This window comes from Dendrobates tinctorius, unplaced genomic scaffold (genome assembly GCF_039654945.1).
Source record: "Dendrobates tinctorius isolate UK_male_01 unplaced genomic scaffold, ASM3965494v1 ptg000094l, whole genome shotgun sequence".
Taxonomy (NCBI): domain Eukaryota; kingdom Metazoa; phylum Chordata; class Amphibia; order Anura; family Dendrobatidae; genus Dendrobates; species Dendrobates tinctorius.
The window spans coordinates 7,633,651-7,648,572 of NW_027361762.1; the positions used below are offsets into that span (position 1 = coordinate 7,633,651).

The 14,922-nt window shown below is 43.1% G+C and overlaps 1 protein-coding gene and 1 long non-coding RNA gene across 2 annotated transcripts in view; one reads left to right on the forward strand and one right to left on the reverse strand.

The window, feature by feature from the left end:
- The window catches only part of LOC141098697 (uncharacterized), a 142,786-nt gene extending 130,588 nt beyond the window's left edge, over positions 1-12,198 (forward strand). Inside the window, exons 4-5 of the long non-coding RNA XR_012234316.1 lie at positions 8,025-8,160; positions 12,000-12,198. This is a non-coding gene — a long non-coding RNA (uncharacterized lncRNA). The remainder of the gene's footprint in view (positions 1-8,024; positions 8,161-11,999) is intronic.
- Positions 1-14,922, reverse strand: part of GRIN2B (glutamate ionotropic receptor NMDA type subunit 2B) — a 1,039,682-nt gene that overhangs the window by 419,512 nt on the left and 605,248 nt on the right. The window lies entirely within an intron of this gene.

A 14,922-nucleotide genomic window follows, 5' to 3' on the forward strand; every position in this document is an offset into this window, starting at 1 on the left:
TTTCAAAAGATCAGCTCATCTCTACACAATATTATATCAACAACTCCCTAGAAATGATTCTCAGGCTGCTGCTCACAAAGATCTACCACAGCTAGTACTGTGGACAAAGGGCTGAAATGTTTGTAAATGATACAGAGAAGAAAGATAAAGAAAATGAAGAAAATACATCTCATCTTTATTGTCCCCTAGAGGATGTGAATGACATAACGCTCAGTGGACTCTTAGAAGCCGGTAGATCTTCATTCACTCCTTTACTTATTTTGGGTATCCTTAGAGAACAATAATTTGCTGTTCCTTGTCTAAATTAAGAATATTCAGTCTCAGAAGCAGACACTCTCTTGTAATCTTGTTCCTAAAAATGACAATTTTTCACGGGTTTTATATTTGCACATGCAGAAAAGACCTTTGAGGTGATACTACGAGAAAGCAAATTCCTTCAGCTGCTGTGAGAATGGGTTTCTTCATACCTCGGTGCTTCTAGCTTCTAAAATGACGAGCACAATTGGAGAAAATGTTATGCGCTTAGCACAGCCAGGGATACTAATGTTGTATTTATGAAAACCCATAAATTTGTAACACAGAAAGATTATTATAATAATAGCCTTAATAGTAAGGCTCATAATCCAAAATAAAAGCTATGGGCAGTCACTACATTATCACTAATGATGTGTTCTGCTAACTGTGCTGCCAAGTATTCCATACATTCACCTGTGCTCTGTGGTAATCTATATATATTCTGCTGTCACACATTATTATATATATACTAGCTGAAGAGCCCGGTGCTGCCCGGGCATAGTAACTAACTACGGTTAGTTATAACAAATTATAATGATTATATCTATATATAAAGCGGAGTGTAGAGCCCCGCCCATTCCGCATAGCCACATTCACTATAATATCCCCCATCATCCCGTCAGCCAGAGCTACCGGACTACTACCTCCAATATCCCACATCATCCCGTCAGCCAGAGCCACTGGACTACTACCCTTGATATCCCACATCATCCCGTCAGCCAGAGCCACTGGACTACTACCCCTAATATCCCATATCATCCCATCAGCCAGAGCCACAGGACAACTACCACTAATATCCCACATCATCCCATCAGCCAGAGCTACCGGACTACTACCCATAATATCCCAAATCATTCCATCAGCCAGAACCACTGGACTACTACCCCTAATTTTCCACATCATCCCATCAGCCAGAGCCACCGGACAACTACCACTAATATCCAAAATCATCACCTCAGCCTGGAGTCAGAACCAGAGCACTGAGTAGAACGGTCCTAACTTCCATACTGGGGATCCCTTTAAGAGAGGCCTGGCATCAGAACCAGAGCGCTGAGTGGATTGGCCCTGACTTCCATACCAATGATCCCTTTAATAGAAGCCTGGGGTGAGAATCAGAGCGCTGAGGGATTTACCCTAACTTCCATACCGGTGATCCCTTTAAGAGAGGCCTGGGGTCAGTACCAAAGCGCAGAGTGGATTTTCCCTCACTTCCATACTGAGGATCCCTTTAAGAGGGGATTTGGGTCAGAACCAGAGCGCTGAGTGGATTTGCCCTAACTTCCATACCGGGGATCCCTTTAAGAGAGCCTGGGATCAGAAACAGAGCGCTGAGTGGATTTGCCCTGACTTACATACTAATGATCCCTTTAATAGAACCGTGGGGTCAGAATCAGAGCGCCGAGGGATTTGCCCTAACTTCCATGCAGGAGATCCCTTTAAGAGAGCCTGGGGTCAGTACCAGAGCATTTGAAGGCAATTGCCCTGACTTCCATACTGGGGATCCCTTTAAGAGAGGCATGGGGTCAGAATTAAAGCGCTGGATGGATTTGCCCTGACTTCCATACCGGGGATCCCTTTAAGAGAGGCCTGGGGTCAAAACCAAAGCGCTGGATGGATTTGCTCTGACTTCCATACCAATGATCCCTTTAAGAGGGAAGATGTGCCTACGGGATGGAGGATGTGTGATGGGTATATGGGCATGGGAGGGGGGATTCATTTATGTCATGTGCTCTCTGCTCCTTTCAGGGGTGCAGACAATGGCTGGGAGCTTATGTTCCCAGGGATGCTATATTTCTCCCACCATGTCAGTGTCTGCTGAGGTGTTGTCAAGTGGGAAAACTGTTGGTCATAGCAACCAATCACAGCTCAGTTTCTTTTAACCAGCTCTAGTGAAATGAGAGATGCTTAGTGATTGTTTGCAAGGAAAACTGTTGCTCATAGCAACCAATCACAGCTCAGCTTCTTTTGAACAGTTCTGGTGAAATGAAAGATGCTTGGTGTTTAGTTGGTGATACACACACACACACACACACACACACACACACACACACACACACACACACACACACACACACACACACACACACACACACTCATTTTTATGTATAGAGATATATGTTATGTGAGATTAGAATAAAGCCTTCTATTTTTCATCCACATTTTTGATCATGGGTTGTGTGGAGAATTATAGAATTATAGCAGAACCCCAATTGTTGGACATTATTATCTAGAAAAAAAGTAACCTTCTAAATGGTTTTCAAACCCTTGAAATTATGCCAGAAACTATTATATGGCAGTTAAGAACCTGCATGAGAGTCTTAGGCTGGAGTCACACACAGCCATTAAAAAATCGGTCCGATTTATACGTTCCGAAATCGCACCAAGGTTTCTTGACCAGTGATCCATCTGTGATCTGATTTTTCATCGTTGATCCGATTTTATTTGCATGTAAGCATCCGTTTGACATCCGTCTGGCGACTTTTTATTTTTTTTTCGGAGCCTTACAAAATGGACAAATAACGGATTTTAGGCCTGAAGCTAATTTAAAAAATCATCCCGCCCTATATTTATGGGCTCTACAATAGGTGTGAGCCTGCTACCTTTGCCATACAGTCAGTGCTTGGATTTTGTTATCTCTGCTTTGTGCTAAACATGACAGACAGGCTGACTTTTAACACCACTGAGCGTGTTCTTTTCTATTGGGTTATATCCCGACATTTTGGGGAGCAATACCCTGTGATTGTGGATCCGAGGAGGCGTAGACTAATGTGGGTCCATCCGCTTTTAGTACGCAGGATATCTAAAGGCCATTTCCATCGTTTCTATACATCTCTGCGTAGCCATCCGGAGAAGTTCTTTCAATATTGTCGGGTGTGCCTTGCTACATTTGATCTTTTGCTCGAGATTGTGCGCCCTGGTATCACGTTTCAGGACACGAGGATACGCAAAGCTATTTCTGCAGAGAAGCGTCTACTCCTCACCTTACGGTATGTCTTAAAGCAATATGTTGATGTGTGAAGCAGCATATTTCCTTACCAGACCTTGAACCTTATTTATTATTGCCATTTTTTATCACATTTTTTCTAGCACATTTCAAAATAAACATTATATGCTTGTGTATTACTTAACAAGCCATGGCATGTAATTTAATGTTGATCATGCCTACTTTAGAATTCATAGACTTTAAATGTGATTTAAGCTTTATCTGTTGTTTGTTGGGCTGTGTACTCATAGTGTTTTTTTTTATTTTTTAGCTTCCTTTCAACTGGCCTTTCATATGCTGGTCTGCATTTTGAATTTTTAATTGGGAAATCAACAATCTCTGGCATTGTCCGGTCTACATGCTCCGAAATCTGGTCCAGACTCCATCATGTGGTAATGCCGGAGCCCAAAATGGCAGACTGGTTGCGTATCTCCCATGGATCTGAGGCCATGCACCAGTTTCCACAATGTATTGGAGCCCTGGATGGGAAGCACATCCGTTTGCGTAAGCTGCTGAACTCAGAGTCCCAATTCTATAATTATAAACAATATCTTTCTGTAGTATTGTTGGCTCTTGTCGACATTCACTACAGGTTTATAATTGTAGTTATTGGGGCCTATGGAAGAACTGGAGACTCCAGAGTCTTCAATTCTTCCATTATGGGTCGGCGGCTGCGTAATAATGAGCTTGACCTACAACCACCACGTCGGCTTCCAGACTAAAATCTGCAACCGGGGCCTTATGTTCTTGTAGCAGATGAGGCGTTTCAATTGACCAGACATGTCATGAGGCCATATCCACGACGAACCCTTGACCGCCGGCGTCGAATATTTAACTTGCGCCTATCACGTGCTCGGCAACTGGTGGAGCGCGCTTTTGGTATTCTTTCGGCAAAATGGAGGGTCCTACAGTCCGCCATTCAGCTGAGTGAAGCAAATGTCAATGAAGTTATTAAAGCCTGTGTGGTCCTACATAACTTCACAAGAATTCATGACTGCCCCTCACATGATGATGCTGAAGTTCAGTCTGCAAATGTGTCTAGGCCTAGGACACATGTAATCCCACCCCGTCGTCCAATTTCCGAACTCAAAGTACGTGATGTGTTCACTACTTATTTTCTAACACCTCAGGGTGCTACTCCCTGGCAAGATGATGCCTTATCTATGTAGTGGTTTGGTTGTGTTGTGTTCTCATAAAGATTTTTTGCTTGGCCTTTTGTTTTTTTTCCTGACTAATTTTTAGTAGATCTATATAACACATTACAGAACATGTACGAACAGGAACAGGCACACGTTGTGAATGTTAACAAGTTTATTACTTGTTTTTTTTGGGGGGGAATGCCGAAAGCAAATAACCATATTAATGCCATATGGCATAATGTTTGCAGCACATTAGTAGTTAACATTAAGACACAAAAAAGAAACATCATGTATAAAACAGACAACCTCAAAAAAAAGCCAAAAGGAAAACCTACAATTCATGGTAGGTTGGGGGTGGTGAAGGTGAGGGTCCTGTTTGGACATTTGCCCTTGGTTGCTGGGCCACATCTCTGTCCCCCTGTGCGCTGCCAGTTGGCTGTGCCATCTGTTGCATCCTTGCAGGATCTATTTGGGGGTTTGGGTAGGGGTAATTTTGAAATTGGTGGGGGTAGTCATGGTAGGGCTGCCCTAATTGCCCATATCCCCCAATATGGCCATGTCTAACATACCCATATTGGGGCCACCCTCCAACATTGGGTACGTTAAAGTGGCCATATTGGGCATGTGCGCCCTGGCCCATATATTGGACCTATGGAGCCACATTGGGGATGTGTGCACCCTGAGGAGGAGGTGTTGGCACCCGTGGTGGAGGAGGAGGAGGAGGAACAGGTTCCAAGGATGGTTGACTTGTCACATCAAGTCCAACCAGCCTATCAATTTGATTTTCATCTGACAGCTGCCACCTTTCCAGAAACTGAAACATAGTGCGGGGATTATTGGGTGGTGTGCTGGCATCCAAAACGATTTGGAGAGCCCCTCTGGTACGCAGCCTGTACCCACGGGGTATTGCCCTCAAGTACTGTGCCAGACTGCGCCCATAAGCCTCCTCCCCATTATCATGAGCAGCTGTGGACAAGTAGTCCTAGACACCTTGGTCAACCTGCATCCTTGTTCCCAAAGGTGCTCCTTCTCTCCTGCACTTGCCTCGTCGTGGTAGGGCAGAAGGCTGTGGAGAGGGATCCAGAGGCATGGTGGGGCTGCTACTGTTGCCCTGGTCATCATGCTGTGCTGACGAGCTACCAGATTCTGGTGGTGGTAAACTTGGTGGTGGTGGTGTGGCTCTGAAGTCCTGTAGATGGGCCTGACCCTGCAGCAACATCCGACTCTGGATCAATCACCACCTCAGAGTCGGAACCCGTCTCCCTCTCTGTGAGGTTTGACTCGGTGCTACAATTTAAACCAAAAAAAAATATTTAGAGTTTGCATAGCGAAAATACAAAGTACTACATTAAACCCTGCACTTACGGTCTCAGCTCCATCACAGGAGCAAGGAAATGTACGCGGTCAAAGTAGAGGTATTTCCTCTTTATGGTTCCGGCCGCTCCACTACGGGCCCTCAGCTGTCTCTCCCTCCTATATGTGTCCCTACAGCTGCGCCAACGTCTTATCACATCAGTCACTACAATGTGAAACAAAACACAGGATTTCCTAAGACCACACATATGGCTATGTTATCAACGGTTTACATATGCTTAGGCACACATTTTTAAACTTATATGAATATTTCTGATAGCTCAACGCCAATACTACCAAAATAAGTAACAGGTTGAGGCCTACTACAAAGGACCTTCTAAACAACCGAATTTCAAAGAAAATGTAGAAAAACCTTTGGTAATGATGCGAACATCTATTATATTTTGAGTCAAAAAACAAAAGCTATATACTGGCTAAGATACGGACAAAAAAACAAGGAGAGCACTGCATTTAGTGGCAGAACAATTAGCTAAGTATTTACATTTTTAGGACCAAAAAATGTCATGGGGCCACCAGTCAGGGAGGTGTAATTTAGATGTTGAAAATATGCACACATTAAATGGCGTAGGAATTTGGTACAGATATGTGAGCAATGACGCCACATCTTGTAACTTACATTGAGCATATTATATTAGGGTTTTTGATTATGTGTACACATTATTTAACTTACTAATTTGCGCCTGCTCCTCCCGAGGTCTTGCCGCATAGCCACTCAACATCTGGGCACAGATTCTTCTCCACGCTGCCTCCTTGCGTGTCCGGTCAGCATAGTGGGGATCTCTCTGGTCCCATAGTTCTGGCCTCTCCTGGACCAGAACTATCAGCATTTCCACATTGACTGGCGTGGACATGATGGAGGACTCCGTGGAGGCGTTCTTCCTGTTATTTTTTATGCTGCAAGTGAAATTTGCATCCCAAAGCTTCCTGCCAATGCCTGATGCTATTTCCTGTTGACCAGGAGAAGTGTTGCGATTTAATCGCAAGTCACATGTGTGGTCCGTTTTGAATCCGATTTTTAATCGCACCCATAGACTTGCATTGGCGAATCCGATCCGAAAATCGCTGACAATCGCAGCATGCTGCGATTGTATCGGTCCGAGGAACAGATCCGATAAAAAAAATCGGACGATGGGAGCTAAACCATAGAATAATATTGGGACGAAAGCAATGCGATTTTTTATCGCATTGCATTCATCCGATTTATTCGCTAGTGTGACTCCGGCCTTATAGACAAAGAGGTAAGGTACACATTAAAACAATGCTAATTTTGTGAAGACCTTTGCTAATGTTTTCAGAACTACAGCAAGACTGTGCTCAACCTGAAAATTAGGGAAACGTTATAAAGCAATGAAAATGCTGTTCTATGTCAAATCTCACTCTCTCCAAATTTGAGATGCATTAGAAAACTAATTGCCCACATACGATACAATGTGATTTTGCCCCATAATGTCAGATTTCTGATTAGAATTAGAGAATGTAAAACAATGGAGGTGGACATGTGCTTTTTAGGGAATCTGTCTGAAATCTTTATGAGAGCAGCACAAATCGTGGCAGTTACCCTGGTTCAAGTGCGGTGTCAAATACTAGGTTTCTAGCTATAGACTTGATGAAAGCACAGTTTAATCTGCTGCAGCCCTACTAGTCTTCTCATTGATGAGCTCTACCTAACATGCCTACACCATTGATTGACTGTATTCTGCCTATTCTTTGCATAGGCAGAAAGTTGCCAATGATAAGGAGTCGAGAGAGCAAGAGTTCATGAATTTCAAGGACTACATAGTGGATTCTTATCACTGAAAAGACTAGCAGAGCTGCAGCAAGTAACAAACTGATTTATCAAAACTACATTTTGAAGCTCAAAGTGAAACAGAGTCCCTGATTCCTTCTCTGACTGATACTCTTTAGGCCATAGTATTGGTCCTAAAGTGGTAGTTTGATAAGTATCATTAGTATTTGATTTGTAAACACAGATATTGCCTACAACATAGACAAGAATCCAGGACTTCTGGTAATTATTGTAATGTATTTACAAAATAATAAAATCATATGAATATATAGCGAGGGAAATAATTATTTGATCCCTTGCTGATTTTGTATGCTTGCCCACTGACAAAGACATGAACAGTCTATAATTTTAAGAGTAGGGTAATTTTAACATTGAGAGATAGAATATCAAAAATAAAATCCAGAATATCACATTGTATAAATTATATAAATTTATTTGCATGTTGCAGTGAGAAATAAGTACATCTGCCGTTATCGCCAAACCTGCACAACTATTTCCAGCTGCACAGATGACCTGTTCTCCTGCCTCATCATCCATTTCTAGTTTCAAGACCACTACAGTACCTCCAGAGCTTGGTAAAGATGGTAAGATACCGGAGCCATACGGAAAATCGGCACTTTCCATTTATTTTACAGTCATTAAAAAGGTATCAACCATTGAGAACTCTCAATTTTTATTTTTCATTTATTTAATTTTCTTTTGCTAAAAAATCCTGCAGTGGTTTTACTGACAAACTGCTTCATTTGCCGGATTTTTGGCTACAATAAGAACACGAGTAATAAGCTCATATTGTCCCGTCGGTGACTGTGAAGCTTCAGTGCGGTGGAGTGGACCCTTTTGTTACATTGCCTTGATCACAACAGCTACTAATGCTCATGTCTCACAACTACAGAAAGAAAAGCGCCATTGTATGGCATGGGAGAAAGAAGCTTTACTGCGCTCCTTTATGTGACTGTCCCTGAGCAGAAATAAGAAAAACGCCAACATCAGCGCTGAAAAGCCACCAAACACTCTGCTTCACCCCGTCCTTGGGACTTAGAGGAACGTTCCTCATATTCCTGGGATTTACACACTTCCATCTTTCTGTTTCAAATAAAATATGAATAGACATAAGTGAGAAGGTTCGAGGGTCACAGTGGTAAAAACTGAAAAATCACAGTCTAGAAGCAGCCACAATGTCAGAGAAAGACTAACACACTCAACTGGTCTGTGCCTTTATATGTTTTATATTTTTGTATTTTTTAATGCTCACTTTTATGGTTTTATTCCTGTTTTGATCCATCACGAGCTTTGTTATACAACTGATTTGTGTCACACGCATGGTCAACTGCTGATTGTTTCAGTACAATGGAGGGAAACTTACATCCAGCTACTACTCCTTTTTCCCTTACGGCCTCATTCAGACGTCAGTGAATCATGAACGTGTTCTGCCTTTGGTATTTACAAATAGGACACGTACCCTTTATAGGTTATGGTGCCAGTCACACATCCAAGTTTTTTGCAGGCTTTGTCAAAAAAATTCAGTGAAGTCAATTTATGATCTGAGTCACGGATTAAAATTGCCCATACAAGTCTTAGGCTGTGTGCACACGTTGCGGATTCTGCTGCGTTTCCGCAGCGTTTTTGGCCCTGCGGAAACGCAGCAGTTCCGCAGACATGGTACAGTATCATGTTAGCCTATAGCATTTCAAATCCGCTGTGCTCACGCTGCGTTTTTTTCAGCGCGGTTCTGCTGCGGTTTACAAGCTGCAGCATGTCAATTGTTTGTGCGGATTCCGCAGCGGTTTCACACCTTTAACATAGTAGAGGTGTGAAACCGCAGGGCAAAGCCGCAGAGCAAACCGCAGGATAACCGCAGGTCACTTTACCTGCGGATCCGCGCAGGATGTGCACACGCTGCAGATTCTGCTGCAGATCCGCTGCGGATTTGGCCCTGTGGATCCGCAGCAGTTTCTGCTGCGTTGTACAGTACCATTACAATCTATGAAAAACAAAAAACGCTGTGCACATGCGGATTTTTCTACGCGGATTTGCTGTGGTTTCAAATACACAGTATGTCAATTGTTTGTGCGGAATCTGCAGCAGTTTCACACCTGCTCCATTGTAGAGGTGTGAAACCGCAGGGCTAAACCACAGGTAAACCGCAGGTCTTTAGACCTGTGGATTTACCTGCAGATTTTGCAAAATCCACGCGGAAAAATCTGCAGACCAATCCGCAGCGTGTGCACGTAGCCTAAGGGTCCCGTTACACATAGCGACGCTCCAGCAATCCCGACAACGATACAACCTGGTAAGGATCGCTGGTACATCGCTACATGGTTGCTAGTAAGCTATCAAACAGGCAGATATATTCAACAACGCAGCAACGATATGGCAATCCGTATAACAACCTCGGTGGTCGTTGGGACCTTGTCACACAGCAGCTATCCTGATGACTCCCGCCTGGGTCCCTGAGTTCTGCATTGCCAACGAGGTCGCTCGTCAGCGTCAAACACAGCGATACATGCTGGCCAGCGGGACGCCAACAATCAAAAAATGGCCTTTGTGTTACAGCTGAATAAAATTCTTAATGCAGCTGTACAGAATGGTGCTATCACCAAGGAACTGGCCCTTGCTATGCAGGTACAGGAACCTGCTATTGCAACATTTTATCTATTACCCAAAATACACAAGTGTCTCGAGGCCCCCCCGGTCGTCCAATTATTTCCGGCTCGGCTAATTATTTAGAACGAGTCAACCGTTGGATCGACTCCAAACTACAGCCCCTCGTTGAAAGTCTGCCCTCCTTCTTACTTGATACTGGAGAATTTCTTAGGAGAATTGATGGCTTACACATTGGGAGTGACAATTTGCTGGTGACGGGTGACATAGAGTCCCTCTACACCAGCATACGGCATACCGATGGGTTGGCTGCCACTCGCTATTTCCTAAATATGTCAAACTTACCTACAGTAATTATCTCCCTGGTCATTGAATTACTCGAGTTTTCCCTTACTCATAATTTCTTTACGTTCATGGGGTCCTTCTACCTACAGCTCCAGGGGACAGCGATGGGGGCATCCTTTGCCCCATCTTATGCAAACCTGTTCCTGGGGCTGTGGGAGAGGGACCTCTCCCTGTCTGACCAGTGTCAGTCGATGGACCGCATCCCCTTTTGGGTGCGGTACATCGACGACATTTTTCTGGTCTGGCAGGGGAGTGAGCTTCAGTTATCTAAATTTATGGAGGGAATCAACTCGAATAATATGAATATTCATATTACTTACCAATGTGATTTGACCAGGGTGAGTTTCTTGGATGTTAATGTCTGGAGAGATTCTGACAACACACTGCAGACAGGAATATTTAGGAAGGAAACCTCCTCTAATGTGTTACTTCATGCCTCCTCTGCCCACCCTAAACCTTTGATTAATTCTATTCCTGTAGGGCAATTTCTGCGATTGCGCAGGATCTGCTCTAATGAGCAGGACTTTTTAGTTCAAGCCCAGGACCTCTCGGTGAGGTTCCTTGAGAGAGGCTACAGTAGGAGATCCATAAAGAGAGCCTTCAATCGTGCAAGATGGTCTACACGTCAGTCATTACTTTATAAGAAGAGGGAAATTAAAACTGACAATAAGATCAGATTTATTACAAACTATCATGCCCAATTTGCAAGAATGAGAGGCTGCCTTCAAAAAGCTTGGCCCATTCTTCAGACAGACCCTATTCTTAACCAATTTATTTCATCAAAACCTAGTGTTACTATTCATCGATCAAGAAATCTTAAGGATTATCTCGTCCACAGCCACTATCAACCTGAACCTAAGCAGAATTTTCTCAGTTTGGTTCGCCCTGGGTGTGGCTGTGCTCCTTGTGGCCGCTGTGTCGCTTGTCCCAACGTAGAGCGAACGGACACGTTCTTCAATTCTTCAGAGACTCGGACATTTAACATTCGCAATCGCATATCATGTACCTCACGGTATGTTATCTATTTTGCGTTATGTCCATGTAATCTGATTTACATTGGTATGACTACACGGCAATTGAAGACACGTGTCCGTGAGCACGTGTTGGGTATTCAGGCGGCAGCGGGCCATGAGGACCTGGCCACACTCAGGACAATACCCCGACATTTTAAACTCAAACATGGTTGCGACGGGTCGCTACTACGGGTTCGTGGGATTGATGGTATTGATCCGGGCGTCCGTGGTGGTAATTTAACTCGGAGACTGTTGCAACGTGAAACAAGATGGATATGGCTGTTGGATACAGTATATCCGAAGGGATTGAACGAGGCTATCAGTTTTGCTCCTTTCATTTAAAACCTATACATATATTAATTTATGGTGTCTTGGCTACATCTACTTATTCTTTGACCATGGGTAGCTTGTGGCATATATGTTTTTAATGTTTCTGGTGTAATTTTGGTTTTATATTTTTTCAGAGTTTTCTGTTGCTGTACTCGTGTGTTGGTGTTCCTCCGGCTGTATATCTCCATTTGTCTCTTCTTCGTGGGTGTTTGGACCTTCTCATTGGCATGGCAAAATATGAAGATAATGACTGCAGGACTGTTTTTTGCTATGAAATTGAAATATATATACAGTATATGCTCTGCCTTTGTCTTTTTGACTGATCCATGTTATGTAGAGTTTTCCTTTTTTATATATATATTTATATTTTTTATGTTTTTTGTTTATGTTTTAATACCTCTTCTGTCAGTCAATTTTGACATTATATGTTGTTTTGCTATTGCCATGATATTGGTTCTAATTGATTCTATTTCATCTCCCAAAATAATAACTTTTTTCTATCTTGGGTAGGATCACTCTTTTAGGCTACCAATCTACGTACCTTCTATACTGCCCTTCTAGGAATATGCCTGTTACACCTCTGTGCCATTGATGGGCGCTCTCCCTGCACGCATGCGCGCCGCGGTCTCCTTCACATCAGGCGCCTTGCGGCATCTCTCATTGTGGCCAGTCACTTTGGTGATGTCACTTTGATGCCGCCGTCGCCCGCTGTCTTGGTTGCCGGGGTGACGCCTGCGTCATTATGGGAGGGCGCGTCGTCATGGCTGATGTAGTTAGGTAGGGCCCTTTGACTCCTCCTCATTATGGGCAGTTACAATGATGACGCCGCCGCCCACTGTGTGGTTGTCGGGGCGACGTCCGCGTCATCATTGGTGGACGCGCTGGCGGTGTGATGTCATGAGGGGAGGAGCCCCGGCAGTGAGATAATGTTATGTGACCAGCGCTGCTGCTATCGTGATTTGCACCGCATTGGGTGTAAATAGTGAGCGAGAGTGACTAATGTGATTTGACAAAGGATGAGGTCATTATTATTAGACGACGCATAGTTTATAATACGTTGTTAAATATATGAATGGTAGTCTCTATCCAAGCCAGTAGCGATCTCTACTAATGGGGAGTTGTTTACCTATTTGATGGCTTTTCACTTTAGATAGCCTCTTTATTAACACCCATATGAAGAGTCTCTTTAGTGGATTGGTGGTTTGTAGCCATGACAATGGATGTTATAGGTGGGTGGAACCTTGATACACTCGCACCATTGGTGATTGATCACATGGGTATTTTCTTTTGATTGATTGGTTAACTCTGTCTTAAATATCCCTCACTTCCTCCTTCCCTTGTACCCCTTGAGAAAGGCCATTTGCCGAAACGTGCGTTGGGGGGGTTTGCTGGAGTGGACCGTTACATACAACTAAAACAGGTATTAAGTATGTCATTGGACATTTGCTCATTTTTATATTTATATAATTGTCCTATTTTGTTATATTACTAATCCTTCTAGGAACCTGCATTGTCTGTTTTCAATTATTTCATCTAGCTATATGCTTTGTATTGATGTTCCTCATAGGTTTTTCCACTCCATACTTACCCCACTTGGTTGCTTGCACGCTGCCATGGTCATTTTATGACTCCACTTTCTGTCCTGTTTCCCTGACTTTTCTGAATAAACTTTTATATGTTTCATACATGTGTAGTTGTTTGGATTTTTCTGATCGCTTGTTTTTTTCTCTGTGATTTAATTCATTTTGCGATTATCCTTGTATAGATATCCTTTACTTTATCCCATTTCTTTACATTTATAACAAAGGATTGATATATTTATATCTATGTAAATGGGATTGTTATCCTTACTATGGCTATGTAACGATACAACCTGGTAAGGATCGCTGGTACATCGCTACATGGTCGCTAGTAAGCTATCAAAGAGGCAGATATATTCAACAACGCAGCAACGATATGGCAATCCGTATAACAACCTCGGTGGTCGTTGGGACCTTGTCACACAGCAGCTATCCTGATGACTCCCGCCTGGGTCCCTGAGTTCTGCATTGCCAACGAGGTCGCTCGTCAGCGTCAAACACAGCGATACATGCTGGCCAGCGGGACGCCAACAATCAAAAAATGGCCTAGGACATTTGAGCATGATCAGCGATATCCAGCGGGGGGGAGGTCGCCGCTATGTGTCACACGTAGCGAGATCGCTGGCGAGGTCGCAGTTGCGTCACAAAACCTGTGACGTTTCAGCGATCTCGCTAACGATCTATCTCGTTAAGTGAGACGGGGCCTTAAGGGTCCATGAAAATCAAGGACAACACTCAGACCGCTTTTTTTTTTGCATATGTGAATAATCACTGATGTCCGAATGAGGCTCAAGGGTTTCTTTGGAGAGCAGGACTGTACATTGGAATGACTGTAAACCCTTGAATCATAGAATCCTAGAATGGTAGAGTTGGAAGGGACCTCCAGGGTCATCTTTTTCAACCCTCTAATCAATGCAGGATTGACTAAACCATCTCAGACAGATGTCTGTCCAGCCTCTGCATGAAGACTTCCATTGAAGGAGAAATCGCCACCTCTCCTGAATAAGGATTGGAGCATTTATATATTAACCCCTTTATCCCCAAGGGTGGTTTGCTTGTTAAAGACCGGGCCAGTTTTTACAATTCTGACCACTGTCCTTTTATGAGGTAATAACTCTTGAACACTTCCATGGATCCCAGTGATTCTGACATTGTTTTCTAGTGATATATAGTATATCATGATAGTAGTTAAATTTCTTTGATATGACGAGTTTATTTGTGTGAAAAAAATGGAAATTTTGCAAAAATTTTGCAAAAATTTTGAAAATTTCGCAATTTTCCAACTTTGAATTTTTATGTCCTTAAATCACAGAGATATGGCACACAAAAAACTTAATAAATAACATTTTACATATATTTACTTTACATCAGCACAGTTTTGGAACCAAATGTTTTTTATTTGTTAGGAAGTTATAAGGGTTAAAAGTTGACCAGCGATTTCTCATTTTTGCAACACCATTTTATTTTTACGGACCAC